This window comes from Equus przewalskii, chromosome 17 (genome assembly GCF_037783145.1).
Source record: "Equus przewalskii isolate Varuska chromosome 17, EquPr2, whole genome shotgun sequence".
NCBI classification, from domain to species: Eukaryota; Metazoa; Chordata; class Mammalia; order Perissodactyla; family Equidae; genus Equus; species Equus przewalskii.
The window spans coordinates 44,665,685-44,689,318 of NC_091847.1; the positions used below are offsets into that span (position 1 = coordinate 44,665,685).

General features: G+C 37.3%; 1 long non-coding RNA gene across 1 annotated transcript; it reads left to right on the forward strand.

Annotated features, from left to right (window-relative positions):
- Positions 1-7,134: 7,134 nt before the first annotated feature.
- LOC139076805 (uncharacterized) lies at positions 7,135-22,994 on the forward strand. The gene is made up of 7 exons (XR_011528787.1): positions 7,135-7,296; positions 8,722-8,786; positions 8,903-9,036; positions 10,297-10,392; positions 16,187-16,368; positions 17,867-17,969; positions 20,672-22,994. It is a non-coding gene; the product is annotated as an uncharacterized lncRNA (long non-coding RNA).
- The last annotated feature ends 640 nt before the right edge of the window (positions 22,995-23,634 follow it).

Here is a 23,634-nt window from a genome sequence, read left to right on the forward strand (position 1 = left end):
TGAGAGTCAGGGGAAGGCTTCTCTTTCAGGATCTGACATGATTGGTGTCATTGTAAACAGGCTTCTACTCTTTGGACTTAAAAGACGAAAGCTTTGTCTTTCTGTTGTGAATTGATTTTGTGGGTTCCTAAAAATTCCTCCAACATTACTGTGGTCTCTCAATTCAAGTTTTTGTCCTTTTATCCAAAAGGTTGTTCACTCCTTCAGAAGCTCCTGGCAATCTGGCAGTCCACATTTGAAGTGCATACTCTATGACGTTTTTCATTTGTTTGTTTTTTAGTGAGGAAGATTGGCCTGAGCTAACATCTGTTGCCAATCTTCCTCATTTTTTTTCTTTTCTCCTCAAAGCCCCAGTACATAGTTATATATCCTAGTTGTAGGTCATTCTAGTTCTTCTATGTAGGATGCCACCACAGCATGCCTTGATGAGTGGTGTGTAGGTCTGTGCTCAGGATCTGAAACATCTAACCCTTGGCTGGTGAAGCAGAGCGTACAAACTTAACCGCCAGGCCACAGGGATGGCCCCAATGGGTTTCGAAAGGATATACATCCTTGTAACCATCTCGCCAATTAGGATGTAGAATATCCCCATAACCCCAATGAGTTCCCTTGTATACCTTTATAGTCAATCTGTCTCTACCCCTGAGTCCAGGCAGCCACTAATCTGCCTTTATCCTTATAGTTTGGATTTTCTTATTATAAAATTTCATGCAAGTGAAATCATATAGTGTGTATTCATTTGCATCTGGCTTCATTAACTTAGAATAAGGAGTTTGAGATTCATCCATGTCAATGAATGTATCTTTAGTTCTTTCATTTTTATTGTAGGATAGTATTCCATTAAATTGACACAGCACAATTTGTTTATCAGTTTACTTGTATATTGAGTTGTTTCCAGTTTTCAGCTATTATGAATAAAGCTACTGTGAACATTCATGGACAAGTCTGTGTGTGGACAATTGTTTTCTCTTGGTGAACACTTAGTGGTGTTTTCAGGTAACATAGTAAATGTATGTTTAGCTTCATAAAGTACTGCATCATTTTATTCTCCAGTCAACAAGATATGAGTGTTCCAGTTGCTTTATGTCCTTCCCAATATTTGATACTGACAGCTTTAAAATATTGGACAATCTAGTGGTTATATAGTAATAGCTCATTTTGATTTTAATTTGCATTTTACTTGTGACATAATTTCAGCATCATATATGTTCTTTTAAGCACCTTTTTAATTATTTTTTCCAAACACAGTACTCAGAATACAAAGGACTCCCAACAAATATTTGCTGAACTTATACAAATTGAATACAAAAAATGCAGCTCATCAAAGGATTTGAGCTAAGTTTATATCATTCTCTGGTATCTATGTACTGAGCAAGTTATCAAAGAAGAGAGCTAAAGCAAATTTACAAGAAAATTGTATATTCTCTTCTGTCTATCAAATATGATGTCCGTGCAATTTGCTCAAGATCACATAGGTAGTTAGTGGCAGAACAAAGATTAGAAACCACACTTTCTCATTCTCAAATTAGTTCTCTTTATATTTAAATCAGGATAAATTTAAAACGTTGATTTTTCTATGACATTTCATTGAATTTATGTTTTATTTAATTACTCTTTTGTCAGTTATTCCTTCCTTTTCATCATTGCAAACTTTAGCTTTGTGATAAAAACCTAACCATCGCTCAAAATCTGTTTCCCTTCATGAAAATGTATTTAAAGTTCCAGAGAACATTATAAAATGAACCTTTAACCAGTGTTTATTTGGGGAGACCTACATATTATGTAGTATCTTTGTTTCCTACCTTATTATTATTTTTTAAGCAATCATTTTACAAGCAGTTAGGAGGTGAATTGCTTAAAAAAAGAAGTGCTCTGTGTATTAGCTCTGAGTCTTGTAATTGAGTTTAGCCCTGACTCAAATGAGCTGCGTGTATGCGGTGTGCACCTAACTGATAGGCTTGCGTACTCCATTGCACACCCCAGGGCATCAGGACCTTTCACTGCTTTGTTAAGATCAAGTAGCCAGTGAGAAACAATTCAATAAGAGTCCCTGGTTTCTACACACAGAAGTTGAGATAAAAAGTTGCCTGAAGCAAGATTCTACTCAGGCAAGAAAATACAGGAAATAGAGCATTATAATAAGGCTCAGTTGTCAAGAACAGGAAACTGCTGTAAGAATCATTGATTTGGCCATTTTGATTGAATTGTTTACCAAAGCCCCCTCCTCTGTAGTATTCTCTAACAGAAAAAAACCTTACTTAGCCCTTGGGGCATCTTTTAATTATTATTCATCTCTAACAAGGCACATTACATTGACGGCTCATTTTAAGTCTGAATTTTTCTTATTCCTAACTACTTGCTTTGTGTATGCTATTTTTTCATTGAATTATAGTGTACAATGAGAAGTGGCCTCTCAAATCACCAGATAGAATATGTGATAATCAGTTTAATTTGTAGTCCATTTTCATTATTCCTCCAAAATTCTTTATTTTGGTAATTTAATCACAGCTCTTAACAACTGCCTTGAAATTTAGAGATAAAAATAATGTCTAATTTTGGTATCCTTAGTCGCAAAAATAGTCGTGGAACAAGCTGTAGTCTAAGATAGATGGGTGAATCCTCAGATATCCTATTTTATATTAGCTGAAGAATATTCTTAAAATGTTCCTGATTCTCTTTACATTTATTAGGGGTTTGAGTCGGGTTGAGGGAAAGGGGAAGTAAGCATTAATTAATAAGTACTTGATTTCTGGTAGGAGCTTTGCCTGTATAATTTTATTGTTGCATCATGGACGATTTTCACGGTGGGCGTTGTTAACTTACCGAATGCAATTGAATAGCCTCATTTATCGTTTACAATATCTTTAAAAGGTAGTTAATACTACCCCCAATATGCTCTGTCTAGTACACCACTGCAAAATTTACAAAATATCTCATGAAATGGGATGTTTAACAATTGGGCAATCTACAGGAACTTATGCTTTAATATTTTTGAAGACCTCTGAAAATCCAAAAGTATAGTAGATTTTTAGTTAGTAACACCCTGTAAAATTGTGTTTTACAAAAGGAATAATTTAAAAACATTTACCTTGTTTTTGAGTAGTTAAAATTAGGCTGTTCAAGTTTTTCTGGTTTGGGACTGGCCCAGCGGCATAGTGATTAAGTTTTTGCCCTCCCTTTGGGTGGCCTGGGGTTTGCAGGTTCGGATCCTGGGCCAGGACCTACACACCACTCATCAAGTCACACTGTGGCGGCATCCCACATGAAATAGAGGGAGAGTGGCACAGCTGTTAGCTCAGGGACAATCTTCCTCAAGCAAAAAGAGGAAGATTGGCAATAGATGTTAGCTCAAGGCCATCTTTGTCACAAACACAAAAAAATTTATCTGGCTTAAGTTAATTACCTTTTATATATAATTATCCTGTTATAAGGTCAGTGATGTTTTGATATTTTAGATTATATACATATACATTGGAAGATTAAGACCATAACATCATACTGAATATTTACTATTTGGTGAAAAAGGTACTCTGATTTATACATACCTTATAATTCACAATACATATAATCAAATCATAATCCTTAATTTACAGAGATTTGCGTATTTTATTTTTGGGTAAATGCAACTATTTTGGTATCTGGAGCAAGACATTGCAAAACTTACATAGGAAGGCAAACACAGACTTCTTGTCAATACGATCTTCCTTTTTCTCAGTTGCTAGGTTTTCTAGCTATTATGAGGCTCTAGAGAAGAGATTTTCACTTTAGTGTGTATAAAATTCATGAGTGAATAAATTCTACAATATGCTTCAAATAATCTGGGAAGTATGATAACGGAAAGCTATAACCTTTGTGGGTTTACTCGAGGGTTTTTTTTTTAATGTTTTGGTAAACTAAGAATATGAATTCTACTTTAAATGCTTTTTGAAACAAAGTGGGGGTATAAATAAATAATCCAAATAACATGATATTTTGTACTTCGGCCAAAGGACTGACAAGGATTTGGTCCTTCTTTTAGGCCTGGTTGGGCTGAAATAATCTTCTCTACACGTGAAAAAAATTCAAAGCATTTGAATGACTTGGCTAAAATTACACAGTTCATGGTGGTAACTCTTGGAATAAAACTCAGCTAATTTACTCTTTAGTCACTTGTTGTCCATTAGCTTCTATTTCTTGGATTCCTTAAGATTAAGTTCTAATGAATAGTTCATCTTCATTTGATTGACAAAGGGACTAATGCCTTCTACAAAATACTACTTTAGCTTTTCCTTTCAAGATACTATGTTCATGAGTTCTCCTAGTAAATTTTTCTTTTTCCAGTTGCTCAGAACCAATGAAGATAAATGAAGAATGATCTATCTAATGTTAATACAACTCTATAAAGAACTATAGGAATATCTTGTTTATAGAAAGCCAATTATACAAATATTATGCATCTTATAATGTCTTTAATAAACAAGGAATTCAGGAGCTCATTTAAACCAGGAGTTTTGTGTTAAATGTGTAAGCAATATAAGTACTATACAGCAGCCATTCACTTGCTGTATGATGGGCCAAACTATGGAACCACACACCTTTCACAGATATACTCTGAAATTTGATTAATCTATCTCTTAGGATAGACTAGGTAATTCTCTGGTAACAAACCATCCCTAAATCTCAGTGCTTAAACAACAGATGTCTATTTCTTGCTTATACTAGATGGCTCCCACTTGATCACACTGCCCATCACGGGTCAGTAGGAGACCTCTGCTCATGATGGTCATTTGGGAACTCATCTGATAGGGCAGCCACTACCTAGGAAACTGCTAGTCTGCTGTGCCGGAGACAAAAGAGAGAACTCTGGTGGATTTCTCATCAGAAATTGAATACTCTGGCTGAGAAGTGGCTTGTCACTTCTGCTCATCACTTATTGGCTGGGACTAGTCACCTAACCCCACCTACTGCAAGGTGGTCAGGAAGTTCAATCCTACCACATGGATGCGAGGTGGGGAAGAACAGTTTCTCTGCCTTTGAAATTTGTTTTATGTTTTTTTTAAATTTTTTTAAAGATTTTATTTTTTTCCTTTCTCTCCCCAAAGACCCCCAGTACATAGTTGCATATTCTTTGTTGTGGGCCCTTCTAGTTGTGGCATGTGGGATGCTGCCTCAGCGTGGTTTGATGAGCAGTGCCATGTCTGTGCCCAGGATTCGAACCAACGAAACACTGGGCCGCCTGCAGCGGAGCGCGCGAACTTAACCACTCGGCCACGGGGCCAGCCCCTGTTTTATGTTTTTATATTAACAAAGAATTAATGTTATTCCTTTTACAGCTTCTTCTTAATTTGGATTTGTCTGATTATTTCTTCATGATTGCATTTAGACAAAATATTTTTGGCAAGAATACTACCTGGGTAATGATAATGTCTTTCTAATACAGACTCTTAAAATTTTAAATTTTGATATTGCCTTTCTTCTGAGAAATGCCTTTACCTTTTGGCCAGCACTCAAAATATGAGCATTCCTTTTTAAATCGAATTTGCCCTATTTTATGCAAGTTTTGAGTTTCCTCTCCTCATTTTTTTCTAGTTTATTTTTCTGTCTACAGGGTAATAAAATTATGTTCTTATTCATAAGAAAATAAAGGGAAAACCCTGATGTAGCTGAAATTGCCTTAAGTTACTCATCACCTATACGACACTTACTTTGAGGTCTCATACTAATTCTTTTCTTCTTAATTTCCTTTATATATTTTCTCCTGACATAAACCCACTAACGTAAACTGTTGTTGAAAACAAACTTGCATAACATGTCAACTACTTAAAATTTCATTTTATTTCAGCCACCTAGAAAAAAAATCTTTAATTTACAAAACATTTAGTGTTTTTCTTGGATTCTTTATAGAAGGTTCAAATCTACCATCACTTCTGTCCCCAGGGTGACTTCTCTCAGAAAGCTTGGCTGGAATTTTACCTTGCATAGTTTTGTTGAAACAAAATAGTTCCTCCCTCTCCCCCTCCCCCTTCCCTCCTCCTTTCCTACACATTTGATCTCTTTTCCACTCAGCCATAAACTAGCAGCCAGTGGTTGGGTGACTAATGACTGATCACAGCTTCTCTCCTGGTTCCTAGGAAGCTTCCTGAAAAAAATCTCCCAATAATTATATTTTTCAAAGTAAATGCTTTTAATTTATTTAACCATTCTCTCTTTATCTTTCAGATTCTGTTCACTTCAAATTAAATATTTTCTTTTCTCCTAAATTTTGAATTGTAATTTCTTTGACTTCCATCAGGTGTTATTACATTAACCCAATGCATGTTAATTTTTCATGGATGAAAGAAGTGAAGCAATGTTCAAATTTTAAGTGATATAGGAGTTTCATTAATTCCACTTAAGTTGAGCTGTCAGTAAAATGAGCTGTTAAACATGTATATTGCTGTTTGGCCAAAGCCAAGGACTGGGTTTTCAGCTTGCATTCTCCCTGCCTACCCTTCCTTGGTTTCTCCCCTTCTCTCCTTCCCTCCTTCCTTCCTTCCTTCCTTCCTTCCTCCTTCTTTCTTTCCTTCCAGCAGTAGCTTTAAAGAGAAATGGTAGCCGAAGAAAACGCGAGATCTCTAGCAGACTTCTGTCTTTTGTTTCTAAACCACTACTAGCAGCAGCATGAGTCATCGCTCCTCCAGCTGACCATCATGTTCCTTAAATATCTGTCTTTGAGTATATTTTTTCCTATTTTTCCATTTCTGCTCTGTAGTCATGGCTGTTGAGGAAATACTCCAGGCAATGCCTCCCACACGTGACCACATAAATATTTATTCTTTTTTTATTTGTATATCTCTGCTCTATACAACCTGAACAGTTTTCTTATTGCTGACCTCCTTGTTTATCAATTATTTCAAATGAAAAGTCTGTATGGTAGTTACAAGAGGATCATATCTTTGTCCCTGTTTTGAATGGTAGGAGCTTAAACCATCACAGGTCAGTGAGAATGTGTGCTGCCTTTTAAAACATTAATAGATGTCATTTTGGCAGTCTCCTTTGTTTAACTTGCTCAGTAAACCACATTTGACTGGAAGTTATTTAAAACTACTTAAATCAGTTGATGGGCTATGTTTTCTCTTTATTAGTTCAATCAGTATTTTCTTGGGTGTTTTCTAGGTACCAGATGCTGACTCAGATGAATCTGAAGTGGCCCCAGCTACCAAGCACTTCATAATGTGGCTAAAATGAAACTGGAAACAGTTTCACAATGGATAGTAGACCCTAATAAAAGCACTCTGTATGATGGGACCTAAAAGCTTGCTGTGTATGTGCATTTGGGTAAGTGGTTTAATCTCTCTGGACCTCATTTCCTCTCTATAAAATGAAAAGGTTGAATTAAGTGCGATTTTACATGATCTAACGCTATAAAATCATTTTAGCAGAGGGTGTGCTGGTCCTGGGCTTGTTTGCCCTCAGTCCCATCTTTCGCCCCTCTCCTACTCTGCTCTATAGGGTGAGGGTACAGATGATACCCTGCAGGTTGACTTTTCCAGGTTCCAGTGTTGGCCAACTTCTGGCAGGATTAAGTCAAGGAGGGGCAGGCTTAAGTCAGTGGTGGGAGATTGGAGGGCAGGGTGAGGAGTGGGTTTAGGCGAGGGGGAAATCAAGACACCCCTTTCACCTCAGCCTAGGATGGCTTCTCTAGTGGTTTTTTTCTCCTCTGTGGCTCCAGCCTCCACTACATCCAGAACAACCATAGTTTCCAGTTTCCATGGGGTCATCCTGGCCTCTTGGTTCCAATAATTGTGTGTTTTCTCATGGTCCCTCCTGCTTAAGGCTGATAAAGACGTCCTGCTATTGCCAATGTCCAGGGTTAATTTACAGCCTCTTGTTTGACTCTCAGCCTCTCCATCCTCCATGGACCCACCATGCTTTCCATCCCCTCTATTGTGAACGCTGGAGTTAGTTTCTTTTTTTTGAAAGATTGGCACCTCAGCTAACATCTGCTGCCAGTCATTTTTTTTTTTTAATCCTTCTTCTCCCCGAAGCCCCCGAGTACATCACTGTATATTCTAGCTGTAGGTCCTCTGGTTGTGCTTGGTGGGACGCCGCCTCAGCATGGCCTGATGAGCGGTGCCATGTCCCAGTCCAGGATCCAAACTGGCAAAACCCTAGGCCACCAAAGCAGAGCGTGCAAACTTCACCACTCGGCCACGTGACCGGCCCCAGGAGACGATTTCTGTTTCCTGGTTAGACTTGTGACTAATCCAGTGTTTGCCTCCTATTTACTCTAGAGCAGTGAAAGTGTTTTAAACAGTGGAGGAAAAAAACCTAAGTATGGATACACTCATGGAGCTGATCCAAACTAGTGCCCGCAGTGGACATTATCAAAAGAAATGTTTGTTTTCTGTCCTTTTTGGCAAATATTGAGGGAGAGACAGGATCCACTTTTTTATTGAAGCTGCCAGGTTGAATCTCTTGAAAGTTAGGGCCCATGTAAATCAAGGTGGGGAAAAGGTTTAATGAAAAACTGCGTTATCTGTGTGCTCCTTGGTTCTTGGAACAAATTGCTTTCTTATAGCCTCTTTATCGATCAAATGTGTCCCTTTTCCACCAAGAGTTACTTAAAAATAAAATTATGGTGATAAATGCATTAACAACCTGAAGTTTGGGTAAGAGAAAGAGATGTAAGAAACTCTGTTTTAAAGACTTGCCTCAGGCATTGTGCTTTTCTTACACCTCTTTTATCTCCATTGCCTTTAGGTTGCTAAGATACTTTCTTCGTTTCTGGCGGTGTCACCAGGGAGAGGACAAGAATCCAAACTGAGGTGACTTTACTTTAAAATAATATGTAGTTATCTCTTGTGGAGATAGTCTTTTACTTAATTTATTCACCAAAAAAGGAGATGGGATGAAAATTCACCCTCTTTCCTCCTTCTTACAGGTGTAAGAAGGGCAGAAATACATGGTGATTTCTCTGCAAAATTCAGTAGAACAGTTTTACTCAAATAATGATTCTTGGGCCATCTGCCTCAGAGTCTGTGGAGATAAGTTCCGAAAATCTGCATTTTAAATAAGGTTTGGAAGTAATTTCAAATTTTAAAAGCTATTTGCGTAGGAATTGCTCTAGTCGCTACTAAATTTTGGTAGTATAGAAAGACAGTGTAATGTCAACATGAATTATTTTTCATTTGCGTATTATTTGTAATTTCTGACTTTAAGACTTTTCATTATCCTTGAGGACCATAAATTTCAAAGATATTTGTAGCTGTGGGTTACATTACATTGATTTTGCCTGATTGGCTTTTATGAAACAGAAACTCAAATATTTATTTGGCTTAGCATAATTTTCTTCTATTTCTTATTAATTATTACTTTCTTCAATTTCTTTCTTCAATATATGTGTACTAGATCTCTTTGATTTAGTGACCACGCCTATCTTTTTTTTAAACTTTTTGTTTTGAAATAATTATTGATTTGTGGTATATTGCAAAAATACTACAAAGAAATCTTTTATGTGCTTCATTCATATTACCCCAAAGGTTATACCTTATGTAACTATATTATAAAATCAAAGCAGGAATTTGGTACAGTGGGTATGTATAGTTCTATGCCATTTTGTCACGTGCATAGATTTCTGTAATCACCACAACAATCAAAATATAAATCTATTCCATCTACACAAATATGTCTCCTCCTTTATATAGTCATACCCCTTACCCCTTACCATCCCTAGCCCCTGGAAACCACTAACCTCTCCTCAATCGCTATAATTTTATAATTTGAGAATGTTGTATGTGGAATCAAATAGTATGTGACTTTTTGAGATTGGCTTGTTTCACTCATCATAATGCCCTTGAGATCCATCTCAGTTGTTGCAGGTATCAATAGTTCACTCCTTTTTATTGCTGAGTAGTATTCCAAAGTATGGATGTACCACAGTTTATTTAGCAAGTCTCTTAACTTTTCTATTATCTTCAACTACATTTTCTTTTTCTTTTAGTTCTGGAAGAATTTCTAAATTTGATTTTATAAATTACCTCTCCCTTTTTTAAAGGAGTTAATTTACTGTTCTTTGTTTCTATTGGCTTTCTAAATTTGATACATACATTTTCGCCCTTACGAAACTAATCTTAATGATTTCAGATTTTTCTCTTTACATAGAGTTAGTGACTCTCAAATCTTTGTAATATAATAATTGTAATTAATATATTGTTGATAATATAAATTATATTTTTAAGTGTTCTTATGTTTCATTGAGACAATATAGTCAAGTGGCTTAAAAGCACAGATCTAGACTCACACTGCTCTGTACAAATCCAAACTACCTGGTTCAAGCTGGAGCGCATTTGATCAGAGCCGGCTGTGATTTTTTGCGGCTGCCTGGATTACTGGGACTGAGGTTCACCAGACAGACAGATGCTAGTCAGTGCGGTAAGTAAATATGAACCCGAGGTGGGCAAGTGATCACCAGCTCGGTTACTGAGGACTCTGTTGCTTGTCTTTTGATGTCTGAAGGTTTAGTAACCATCCTTCAATCTGCACCACTTGGAATTAACTGAAGCTATCATCGACCACTGAAATATTGTATTTGAAATAAGAACCTGACTGTATGCAGTGTAAATAGGAGTGTTTGAGAGGATGAGGACTTGATATCATGAGAAAAAATTGCATTGGGAAGGAAAGATACACATTTGTCCTAGGATGATATAGTACCAGAGTCATTTTCTTCCTAATTTCTTTTTACTGTGGTAAACTACACATAACATAAAATTTACCATCACGACCATTTTTAAGTGTATGGTTTAGTGGTATTAAGTACATTCACATTCTTCTGCAAACATCACAACCATCCATCTCTGGAACTCTTTTCATCTTCAAAACTGAAACTCTAACTTTTAAAAAATAACTCCCCAGTCCTCCCTCCCTCTGGTCGCTGGCAACCACTCCTCTGCTTTCTGTCTCCATGAGTTTGACTACTCTAGGTGAGTGGAATCATACAGTATTTGTCTTTTTGTGATCAGCTTATTTCACTTGGCATAATGTCCTAAAGGTTCATCCATATTGTACCTTATGTCAGACTTTCCACACTTTTTATGGCTGAATAATATTCCATTGTATGTATATACCTGCATTTTGTTTATCCATTCATCCATTGATGGACTATTGGGTTGCTTCCACATTTTAGCTATTGTGAACAATGCTACTATGGCAGAGTCATTTTTAAATGTGGGTTTAGAGCATTTTCTCTAAGATATACTAAAGTGAAATTAACCATCACAAGAGAGCATACACTGTGAATGTCTACAAGTGAGCCAGAACCTAAAGGCCCAGTCTGAAATCATAAGTTATAGAAGCTCATGGAATCAAATGATAACTCATATTGGTCAAATTGTCATTTACCAAAAATATGATGTAGGAACACCAATTGTTTAGCTGTAAAATGTATGGTTACTGTGACTTGCAAGATTAAGACTTTCGTATGGTCTCTCACAGACTTTCATGATTCCTGAAACCAGTCCTTTGTCCAGAAGTCACCTTTATATTGTACATATCCTGAGCATGAAGTTACTCAAGTCCCAAGTGAATACTTGCAGGTCTGAAAAAAAACTACTAGGAGTGAGGAAAGAGATTCATGGACAAAGCAAGGACTTTCCAAATGAAACATACAATGGACTAATGCAATGACTTTAAGGGGAAATGACAATGACAATTTTAGCCTGTATGTAGGGGGATTATTGCTGCCAGTTTTTGTTGAGTTCAAGATTGCATCAACAATGGGCTACACTGAAGTTCTCAGGTAGGGTCAGTCAAGTAACCTTTGCTTCTGGGTTTCAGGACTGTTGATGACACAGAACTGAAACTAAGAATAGATCTGTGGTTGACTTTGTTTGATCTGCTTTTTTTTCCCCCTTAAATCTTGCTAAATGAATGGACTTCCCTTCAAGTTACACCATCAAAACTAAGCAGGGACCTAACTTAGGTATATACTCTTGTATATTTCTGCTGTATCATGGTATTAGTTCAGTATTATATGGGTGAATTTGGGGAAGAAGTGAGGAGAATCTGCATCTGCTCTGGACAATGAAAAAAGGATAGTCTTGCTATGATGTTTTAAGCATCTGCCCTGATCCCAGATGAAAGTTGGTGTTGATATCCTAAAGGAGCAAAGAGATGTACTGGTACTTGTGTTATTAAACATCCCTTCACTCTTAGAGGACTGCAAAGGTCCATTTTCTTAAACAATTTTCTGAGGGGAGCTGTCATTGACAAGAATTATGGAGTTTGTCTCTATTATTAACACAAATTGAGAAAATTCAGTTGAGAACAGTGTTGAATTTTTAGAAGTCCAAAGATATCTCTCTGTGGAGAGAGCATTTGCTTTACTAAATCTCCGTTAGATAAACTCATATTTTGAGGGGAATGGTAAGAGAAAATTTCTCCAGGTGTTTAAGCCTAGGAAAATGAGACAGAGGAGATAAAGAACGGGGCCATATGAACTATGGGTTGTTTATAAAGAGGAGAAGTGAGAGCCAATGAAATACCCTCACTGAGTAAAAGAGGTAGGGATTGAAAAGGGACTATCAGAAAGAAATCTAGGAGATCAGCCAGAATAAAACTGCCAAAAAGTAAGTTTCAAGGAAAAGGAGGAGATTAGTGGGGTCAAATATTGATTAAAATGGATTGAGATGAAGATGGAGAAAGGTTGTTGGACGTGGGGATTAGGTTATTAGTAACAGTCTTCATGAGCAGTTTTCACAAGAGTTGTAGGAGTGGAAATCAGAGATTAGGAGAACTACGGAAATTGGGGAAGGAAATGTGAGGACTCAGTATCTTTGCACAAGTTTGCATTTGATGAGATTGATGAGGATAAAATTTTAATTTAAGATAATGTCAAGAAACCGTTGTAAGTTGGCTGGTCATGAGCATGTTTGTAGGGATAGGTTATATTAAGAATAGAAAAAAACAGAAGAGTAAAGAAAAATATATTAGAACCGCTAGCTGAATGGTAAACAACAAACTCTCATTTCACTAAATATGTCTGGTTTATGTTAATTACAGAATTTCTCGGGCAAATGTCATTATGCGTTATATAATCTTGTGCTGTTTTCTCTTTTCCAATTTTCCTTTTACAAGGTAAATTCACCAAAACTTCCTTCTGATTTATTTGTGATGGAAATTGAATTATAAATTTGCTTGAGTTAGAATAAGAACAAAACAAAAATTCCCTGATAGAAATTTTGTTAGGGTAGGCCACCACATGCTGGAGGAATCCAGCCACATTCTCCTCTGTAATCCTGATAAGTCTCTTGGAAAAATATCTGTTGTCCAAAAGTAAAGCTTGATCTTCATTCAGTTCATATCCCTGCATATTAACCATATTAGTTTAATATGGTATCATATTTACTTTGTAAATAGAATCAATGCTTTTTTTTTAAAAAAAAAAAAACTATCCTACAGGAATATTTACGTAGAGTATTTAAAAATGGGTAGTTTAAAAATAACTTATTTTTAGTGTTGAAATATATACATACTGATTTGTCACATATAAAAGGAAATTCTCCTTCATAACTATATCTTGCTCATACTTAATTTAAAGTTTGTTGTGCTTTCAATTCCTCAACAACTGGTGGTGACGAGGTAGCCCTGGATGGCTATGGAATATCAGTCCAGGTGCCTTAGGAAACGCCGAAATTTGGGATGGCTTTTTTTCTCTGGACCTGGCCTTTTTTACTACAATGAAAGAGGAATTCCAGTATGCTAAGAGATAGACTCTACAAAGGGTTTCAGTTTCCCTCATCTCCTACAAAATGCAATGTCCTGACATGCTCAGATATTTCATGCACTGCTTCTGCCTTCAGCGTGAAGATGGCAACCACCGACTATTGAAATAGTCTGGATCCAGAGACTCAGATCAGTGGCCTTGTTCACTCCACCTTTTGGGGCAGATGACAGTGGGTGTCCACTTCCTACAGCTAGGTTTCTGAGAGTAAGACCGAGTGACTCTTCTAAAAGGGAGAAGAAGTTCCAATCCTTCTTATAACTTTTCCCAGGACTGAAATGTGGCCCAATGTTGATATCCAATCATGGTTATCTTACCTCTTTTGGGGTAGGTCAAAGGTAATACTCCTTAGGACTCCAAGGAGCACATTTTTCTATTCAAAAGAAATCTCAGAAAGAAAGCAATCATAATGTCTGAACTTAGAAGGGCTTTTCACAGAGAGGTTGCCAACATTACATGCTCTCCTCCCTTGTGGTAATATTCATAGTGTATCTTTAGTGAAGAGACACACAAAGGGCTGTAATAACTTGCTTAAGAAAAGATGCGCATTGATACTAACTGGTTGATTCCATGTGCACTTACGAGGAGGACAGATCGTACACCGTGCTGTTGGATGATCTTAGACCATAAAGAGACTCCTGAGAGATCATTATAACACTGGGATTAAAAATTGCCTACAAAAATCCAAAAAGTGCATAATTTATGGAGGGAAAAACAAAAGTTTAATGTGATTAAAAATTCTATTTTGCAGCTTATTACCATGACATGAGTGTAACTAATGAATAGGAGTTGGAGTTATGGCATGAAGGACATAGCTTTTAGACATAGTTGTCTGAACTGTTTGAACAACCTTAAAAGCTCCGTCTGTACCCATAACATATGCCTCAGTTTCCACATAAAATTTCAGAGTTCTGCCTTTTACTTCGAGGACTTTCTTGTTCTGGAAAAGTACAACAGCTTACTACCCAGTACATTATACCTGGCTTTGTTTATCTGCCGGGCTTCTTCAGATCAAATTTTCTGTCTCAGACCATCATACCCAGTTCTGAGAGCTCGAATAGGATGGGCACCTTCTTCTCTGCAGGTAGCCCTACATGGAACCCTCAGCTTCTGCTGAAATAAGGTTTAACACAGGAGAAATAGGAAGGCTGCTTTGGTACCCAGAGAGAGGATGATGTATTCAGTTTGCAGATGGAAAGATTTAGACATTCTGTAGGCAACTGGAGATGTTGGAATCCAGGCTTGGGTGAGAGGTTAGGTTTGGGAAATCAATTGGCTACTCATTAGTATAAAATGATAATTGGTGCCGGGAGGCAGGATCAGTGGGCCAAGGGAGAGTAAGTGGAGGGATATTGGGACTGAGGAGTGAGACTTGCAGCAAGAAAAGGAGTTACTGAAGGAGATGTAGAAGCCAGGTGGAGAGGCAGGAGGAGCCTGTCGCTGTCCTGCCACAGCGGGCCCTCACAGTCATGCGTGGCTCAAGTCTGGATTTTTGACAGGATGTCCCAATGAGATCGCCCCACTGTATTTTGTGTGCATGTATTAAACTTTTAATTTAACCACAGTATACATGTAAAACGTACCAAAATGTTTGGATTCTTAAAAAAAAAAAAAAAAGACGTGGCTTGGATTGCTACTAACTAATGATTATCTTGGGAGGAAAATCAGGACTCTGATCTGAGAATGAGTAATCATGGATATCAGAAATGTCACATGTTGAGGAGACACAAAAGAGAATAGGAACTGAGAAAAGACCATGGTATTCATCGAGGGGACTACTGGGTTCCTGAAGAGAGGGGTCGAGAATTGTGGTAAATGAGGGCAAGGAATGAGTGCATGGTAAGAAAATGGTGTTGGTGTCAAACATCCTTTAAAGGAGAGGTTGGCAATTAGAACTGCACGTGTGTGTGTGTGTATTTTACTTGTTTTGTATGTGGTGTGTGTGTGTTAGGCCACTTTCCCTTAGTTTGTTCATTTTTGCCTCTTATGTCCTATCTCTTTCAACACCTCGTATTCTCTAGGGAAATGGAATCCTGGCCAAAGGATTGGCCTGTAATCTGGTTGTCACAAACAGAGCACAGCGCTGAGTTTTTATTCACACTGTGGTGCTGGGAGCCAGAGCTAGATAAAAAAAATTGCCCTGAAGTCTGTTATACTGTGACTGAGTCAGGTTATCTATAAAAGAGTTCTTTAGGAAACAGGAGTTGAGGTACACAGCTTAAAGGAATGAGGCCAAAGAATAGAAAGCTTCATGCAACTCGCAGTGGAGGGGGCAAGTGAAAGCTTGTCTAGAGAATTTGGAACCAAGTATAATACGTATTATGTAGACATTGCTCCTTCAAGGGCAAGTAGGGGCCATTTAAAAAGTCTAAACTGGGTACCTATGTAATATTGTTACATATTATTTACATCTCAACCACCAACATTGCCTATCATTTTCAGCAGCATTCACAGAGCTCCTGAAGCAGAAATAGGGCCTGAACCAGACCCAGAAATTCAGGGATCGATCTGATTCTGTGGTGCCTGCAGGAGCCATTGTTACTACATTTCTGTCAACCCCCAAGGAAGCATGAACTTGTACATTTGGTTCTGTGACCCGACGAAGAGTATCTCCTGAGGATAGCGGGGTGAGGAACCTGCTCCAAACTTCTTCCAGGTTTCTCCTCCTCTGCTTTTGTGCTCCAGCACCTGAATAATCCTTATAGGGCCTATGCAAGGAGCGGGCAGAGCCAGTGTCCATTCCTGGTGTCAGCAGTACAAGAGTGCTCCCAGGCTTGATTTGGAGCCATTCTTGCCTTCCTGACTCTTTTTTTATAGCGGTACGCTGTGGCCTCTGAGCTAGTGCAACGAGCCTGGGACGTATTTGTATTTGCACAAGGAATAGTATTTTCTTCTCTGCTTATATAAGGGTCATTGGTTTCCTATCTGTCACATTTCCATGTGTCCATTTATTATTCAATTCCCATTCATTTATTCATTCATTCAATTTATTAAGCACATCCACCTAGGGGCCACAAAGGGACTAAAAATATTCCTTGGCAACAGGAAGCAAACCTGTACGAACATAGAAGCAAGTCTTATTGGAATTCGGAGCAGAAAAAGCATACATCTGCCTGAGGGCAAGAAGAGGCAGGTTTTAATAAATTTTCTATTGAACAGTTAGTCCAAATGATTGTGCTTTCTCTAGATGGTAAGGATTGAACCAGCAATCAAGATTGCTGGATTTTAAGTCAAATTTTGAACTCCTTGGAGAAAAAAATCTGCATATGTGCAGAGTCATGGTGGTCATTAGAGTGCTAGGCCCCATCTTGAAGCACTTCAGTCTGGTTTCATCTAGAACTTCATTTCTCGAAGGGTTCCTTGCGTCATGTTAAGGCGCTCTAGGCCTGATTGCAAACCCTTTTAACGCCTGAGGGCTGATCTGGGCCTAGGCCTTGGCTGCTGTGGAATAACACGAAAGAACAATGCGGTTTCCATCAGTTTTGTACATCTGCCACTAGAGGGGGGCATTTTACTTCTTTTAAGATTTAATGTGAGGCCCCTACAAAATGCTGAGCTGTACCTGGAGGGCTTTGCGGTGGAAAATCTTGCTATTTGCGGTGAAACCCATCGCTCCCTGATTGATCTTCAGAGAGCAGAAGACATGATTCTACGTGACTCTTACCAACACTTAGGCAGAGAACCAAATAACTGGACCAAGCTGTTAGTCATCATGGTTAAGAAGTTATCAGGACATTTAAAATTTAAATTCATAATTACACAGCCCCTCATGAAGATTTACTTCTTAAGTACATTTTTTATGCACTTTTTTTCTGGTTTATGTCATCACTCTCGGGGGTGGAGACACTTCTAAATGTCCCCTTCAAACATGCAGCGTACGGAAATGTGTACATATCACAATATCTCTTGGCAATGACACCAGCACATGCTCCATTTCCCTTTCACCTTGCCTTGCCATTGGACCCCACCTATTCCAGCTTCTTCCCCTGTCATCCTTACTGCACTTGTCTATGTTCTGTTGTCATTTAGTATATTTTCACGTATGTTTGCCTTGTATGTGTTATCTCCTCCATTAGATTGTAAGCTCCCTGAGGATGGGGACCATGTTTTACATTTCTCTTTCAGATCCTACAGTGTTCAAGCTAGGGTACAGAAGACATGCCCAACAAAAACTTCCTGAATCAATGAAGTGAGAGGTGATATCAGAAGACAAGCCCAAAGTGAAATGGTAAATTACCTGAAGGGCATCTTTGCTACCCTATAATTGTGTATCTAGGCCCTGGATTTCCATTCCTGGAGCCTGTTCTTGCCACTCTATATCACTATTCCAATTTTCCTGCTTTGTGTCTCATTTTACCAGGATCCAGGTCAGGGCACTAATGGGGAGACTAGTCCCTGAAACATATCTGCATGATTTCCTGTAAATTACTAGAGACTGTCCTCTTCCCTATTTTCTTTGCTCTTAAAATAGCCAATCTAAGGATGGGAATTTCTTGGTCAAAATACATGTAGAGTTCACAAGAGAGAGATCTTGGGTGACATTGTTTCTTGGAAACCTAATCCTTTTGGAGGGAGTCCATGGTGAGGAAGGTGGATAATTTTTCTCTTTCCTGACTTTCCTAACCTCTTAATATTGTCATTAAGCACTACATTTAATTTGATTCTGTACTTTGATATTCTAATGCAGTCCCTTTGGTGGAATTATGGAAGATACATTGGATGGCTTGTGATTGGAGAGAGTAAAAAAGGAGGCAGAGACCAGTTTAAAAATTACCATTGAGGGGGCCGGCTCTGTGGCTGAGTGGTTAAGTTTGCACGCTCCGCTGCAGCGGCCCAGGGTTCGGATCCTGGGCGCGGACATGGCACTGCTCATCAGGCCACATTGAGGCGGCGTCCCACATCCCACAACTAGAAGGACCTGCAACTAAGATATACAACTATGTACTGGGGTGGTTTGGGAAATAAAGCAGAAAAAAAAAAAAAGATTGGCAACAGTTATTAGCCCAGGTGCCAATCCTTAAAAAAAAAAGGAAGATTGGCAACAGTTGTTAGCCTAGGTGCCAATCTTTAAAAAAAAAAAAAAATTACCATTGAATTTCTCCATGCAAGATCTGTGAGCCTAACCACGGAGGGGAGGGGAAGTATGGAGGAATATCAAGGAGGCAAAACTGTCAGGATCTAGTGATCAATTGGCTATAGAAGGTGAGGAGGAGGGAAGAGATTAGGATCAGATTTGTGAATGATTTGAGGAGCCTTTATGAGTTCAGGGAACACAGCAGGAAGAACAGATCAGGACAAAGTGAAAGAGTCTGTGTTACCGTGAGCTGTCTGTGAGACATCCCAGTGGAGGTGTCAGGAGGGAGCAGGAGGTCAGAATGTGGAGTACAGGGAGAGATCTGGGTCAGAGACACAGATCTGGGTATGAGATTGGCACATTAAGTGACCAATTATAAAACTAGGGAAAATCAACATTTATGGGGTGAGGAGAGGAAGATGAGCCACGATAGCAAATTGTTCAGGATTGTTGTCATGGGTGACAAGGGAGATGATAGTTTTAAGAGGAGGACATGGTCAAAAGAGCTCAGTTAAGGGGCCGGCCAGTGGCTGAGTAGTTGAAGTTCCGCGTGCTCTGCTTTTGCAGCTGGGGTTCAAGGGTTCAGATCCCGGCGTGGACGTACTCCACTCCTCGACCATGCTGCGGAGGCATCCCACATACAAAGTAGAGGGAGACTGGCACAGATGTTAGCTCAGGGTGAATATTCCTCACAAAAAAAAAAAAAAAAACCCAAAGCAAAACAGCTCAGTTAATAGTAGGTCTGAGGGAATGGGTGGGCGAAATGAGTGAAGGGGGTCAAAAGGTACGAACTTTGAGTTATAAAATAAATGTCATGAGGAAGTAATGTACAGCAGGATGATTATAGTTAATAATACTGTGTTGCATATTTGAAAGTTGCTGAGAGATCTTAAAAGTCATTATCACAAGAAAAGAATTTTTTTGGTAACTCTGTATGGTGATGGATGTTAGCTAGACTTACTGTGGTGATGATTTTGCAATATATACAAATATTGGATCATTGTGTTGTACACCTGGAACTAATATAATATGTCAATTATACCTCATTAAAAAAATAGTAGTGTGAGAAGATAAATAAGAGGAATTATGCAACTAGAAGGCCAGGTTCCAAAAAGCCAGAGAGGGAGAGCACGGCTCACTCTAGAGCATAGAGGGAACGGAGCACAGTGCTAAGCATGTCATAGGAAGGCAATAAATGCTCTACCTGTTGAACTGAGTTGGATGATAGTGATCATAAAACACCACAGTTATTCTGAAATGGAGAGGGAAAGAAGGATATGCTTCCTAGAAGAGAGCATCACACAACATCTGGGGAATTCTTTTCAAACTGCACAGGATCCTCACTCATTCTGATTCAGACCTCTGTGAACCCTCACAACTCCTTCTCCCAGGTGAGAATCGTATCATGTAATTAAAGATGATACTGAGGGGGAAGTTTTGAACTGTGAATATTATGGACATGGGGAAAAAAGATGGCAACCACAAATACACAGCTATATGAAGAGTTAATTGTGTATATGCCTTAGGTCTTTCACAATTGGTGTGTTAGTGGCAAATAAATATGTTACTTTCAAAATATTTTACTGTTTCTTAAAGTGGCCCATTATATCATAGTTCAACACTTAGCCCTTTGCTAAGAGAGATGGAATAGCGTGCAGGATCCAGTGATCAGATTCAATAAGTAAATGTTTATTGAGCACTGATGAATTACCAGTTAGGCATTGTGATTCATTTAAAAAAAAATAAGCCAGTCTCGTAAATAAAAAGCAGACTGCTTACCTTGGCTGGAGAACTTGTTCTCTACTTTCGTAAGGCTCACTTCTCAACCCTAATAAATGAAATGTCATTTTTTTCAGGGAAGCCATTCCTGATGACCTAATCTACAGAATGAAACCCCTCCCCCATTGTTCTATTTCATAGCACGTTCACAGTTTGTAATTGTACACTCACCAGGTTGTTTACTTGATTGACGGCTGTCTTCCTCGTGGATCATGAACTCTGTGAAAGCGGGAATCAGAGCTGTTTTGCAGCATGCCCAACATCTAGGGGAGTACCGGGAAGCAGGAGGCATTCAGTAAATACTGATGGAGTCAATGTATTATACATTATATTATCTTATATATATATTATGCAATATATAATGTATATGTTCTATGGAGTAAATATTATGGAGTGAATGTATATATTTCTTGTTCTGTATGTGAAAACAAGTATGTAAATCAGTTAAATTCTGTTAGTATTATTTATGTCAAATAATATGTCAAAAATTATGTCAAATAAATATTATATTATGTCAAATAGTATTATGTTATGTCAAATAAATATTATGATACTATGTCCATTAGCAGCTAGGCTCTTAGAGACAACCAAAGTGTCAAAAAAAGCTTATCAGTGGGAAATTGGATTTAGTGTGGTGTAAGATTTGCAGGTAAAATATTTGAATCCTTTTAAAGACATAACGTGTGTGTATTTATATTACATTATATTGATACAATATAAAATGTCTATTTATAATTATAATGCGTATTTTAGCTTTAGGAAGAGCTGATATTTCTCAGTTTCCAACAAATGTGTACACCAGGGTGGCTGGTATTTGTTTTGACTGGGCTGGTGTCTGAGGGGTGGTTGTTCCATTTTTATTTTTATCTCTATAAATACTACTTCAGTAAACATCATTATAGAAATATCACTACATATTAATGCTTTGGTTTTTCCTGTCGGATACATTTTAAAAAATAGGATTTCTGGATCAAAAGTATGTGAAGTTTTCATTTTAATCCATAATTCTTGATTTCTCTCTAAAACTGTTGGTGGTAATTTAGATTCCCAGCATCTCTGGAAAGAGTGTCTTTTTCCCTGCATCCTCGCCAGCACTGGGGTTACTATTTTTTTATTGCTAACCTAAAGGCTGAAAACTGATGCCATTTTTATTTAATTTGAATTTTTTTATTCTATTGACATAGAATAACAAAAAAGAATTCTATTAAGTGGGAAATGGGGAGTTGCTATTCAATGGTGTAGAGTTTCGGTCATGCAAAATGAAAAAGTTCTAGAGAGCTGCTGTACTACGATGTGTATATAATTATCAATAATGTATTGTACATTTAAAATTTTAAGAAAGTAGATTTAATGTTATATGTTTTTTACCACACACAAAAAAAGAGATTTCTATTGACACTCTTCAAATGATTGGTCTATATGTCGTCTGCTATAGCTTTTGTCCTTGTCCATTTTTGAATTCTTAGCAACTTTTGAACACTTTTGGCTATTATATATACTGCAAATATTTTTCCAAGTCTTCAGTTGGTCTATAGATTCTATTTGTAGTCTATATAGCCAGATATACTTATCTTTTTTTTTAATGGATGATTGGTTTTCTGTCTTGCTTAAGAACATCTTTACCAAGGATTTTCTTCTGGTATTTTTATTGCATTATATTAAAATATTTGGTTCAACTGGAATTTAAAAATACGTTATATGAAGTAAAAGTCTAAATTTGTGTTTTTATATCTGGGTTTTTAGTTGAGTAGTACTGAATTAAAAGCCAACTTTGTCATGTGTATCTGAATATAATTCTAGATTCTCTGTTCTCTTCTCCAAATTTGTTTATTCCTGTGTCAAAACTATACTCTTCTAATTATGGTAGCTTCATAGTAAGTTGTAATGTCTGTGAAATTATGTTAAAATTTACATATTAATTTGGAATGGTTATAATATGGATATGATATGATGTCTTTACATCCAGTATCATTTTGTGCCTCTCTGTTTAACAATATATGATTATTTTCTTTATATAGCCACTGTACCTTCCTAGGAATTTCAAGTTTTTGTTGTTATGAGAATTGTTGTTTATTTCATTTCCATTTCTACTTGTACCGATGGTTAAAAAAAAGGAAAAGTATTGATTGCCGTGTATTTATCTTGTATGCTCTTATCGATTTTCTATGAATTCTAATTGTTTTTCAGTAGAGTTTCTTGGGTTTTCTAGCTACATAATAATCTCATGTGCAAATACAGATTATTTTGTTTTTTTCTTTTCCAACGTTTATAGCAAATATTTTACTTTTTTTACTATTGCAACTGCTGGAAATTCGTAAATAATTTTTAATAATCATAGCCCCAGTGGATACTCCTACATTGTTCTCGATTTTAAAAAATAAAAATGCGCTCAGTATTTTACCTTTTTCTCTTTGTTTATTTTTGTCAGATAGTCTTTAGCATATTTAGTTTCATCCTAATCACATTTTATTTAGAATTCTTTATATAGGAATAACTGCTGGATTTTTCTAATTGACCTTTTATAAGTCTTATGTTTTTTGCTTGTATTTGTATATGTGATGTTAAACATTCCAATTATGAACAATGGTTTTGTTCCTAATAGAAATTCTACTTTATAATCATATTAGCCTTTTAATAATACTGCTGAATTGACTTGTTATTGCTCATTTATAATTTTGCATCTATATTCATAAGAGAGATTGATCTACACATTTAGAAACTATTTTATCAGGCCTTTGAAATTTGGATCATCTTATTTTCATAAAATAAGTTGGGGGAGCTTTCTATCTTTTTCCTTTGTGTGGAATAACTTAAATAATAGTAGATTATCTGATCTTTAAGATTTTTAAATTCGATTTATTTGAATATAATTGTCTTAGTGTGCTAAAAATTATGCGGAGGGATATTGAATTTGCTAGAAATGAAATTTTCTCAAATCTCATGTCTGCCCTAAAAAGCATGTAGGGCAGAACTGAGAGGGAGCATGTTTATTTTCCCTCAGGAAGCTCTATGCACTGGACAATTTTCACAAAGCAATTCT